This window comes from Falco naumanni, chromosome Z, assembly GCF_017639655.2.
Source record: "Falco naumanni isolate bFalNau1 chromosome Z, bFalNau1.pat, whole genome shotgun sequence".
Classification (NCBI taxonomy): Eukaryota; Metazoa; Chordata; class Aves; order Falconiformes; family Falconidae; genus Falco; species Falco naumanni.
Genome location: NC_054080.1, coordinates 70,019,740 through 70,020,343, shown reverse-complemented (window position 1 = coordinate 70,020,343; position 604 = coordinate 70,019,740).

Here is a 604-nt window from a genome sequence, read left to right as displayed (position 1 = left end):
GGAGGACAAAGCTTATTTTGCAAACCTTCATCTGAATTGCTTCATATAAACAATTCCCAGTTCCCAGCATTTTCCTACGGAATGACTTGGCATTTTTTATCTACATGTAAGACATACTGTCTCCACAAGCTGACAGAGTACACATCTAGAGCCTGACAGCTACTTTACAGAAAAAAGACACACTACAAAAGATGCAAAACTAAAACATGTAAAGTGGAGTCTCTTGAAGACACAATTATTTTACTCTAATGCATATATGAATGCTTGTTCCTTGAGATTTTAAGTTTTGAGTAAGTATGTTTTCCACAAGACATCTGCTTGTAAAGTCAGCAGGAAGTATGAAAAATACGCTTAACATCAGAGAATGTGTGTGAAAACCATCTAATCTAATTTTCACTTTTCTAGTTTCTGGATTTTAGTCTACAGACTTTGAAATGGTGATACAGTTTTTACAACCATACTGCCCTTTGGTAAGTTTTATTCTTCCAGTGAGTATTAACAGATAATACTCTCTGCAACTGTGTACTTTAAAGAAAAAAGGGGAGACAAAAGAACACCCCCCCAATTTTTTTTTTTAAAGCAAAATGACAAGGTAGTGAAATTA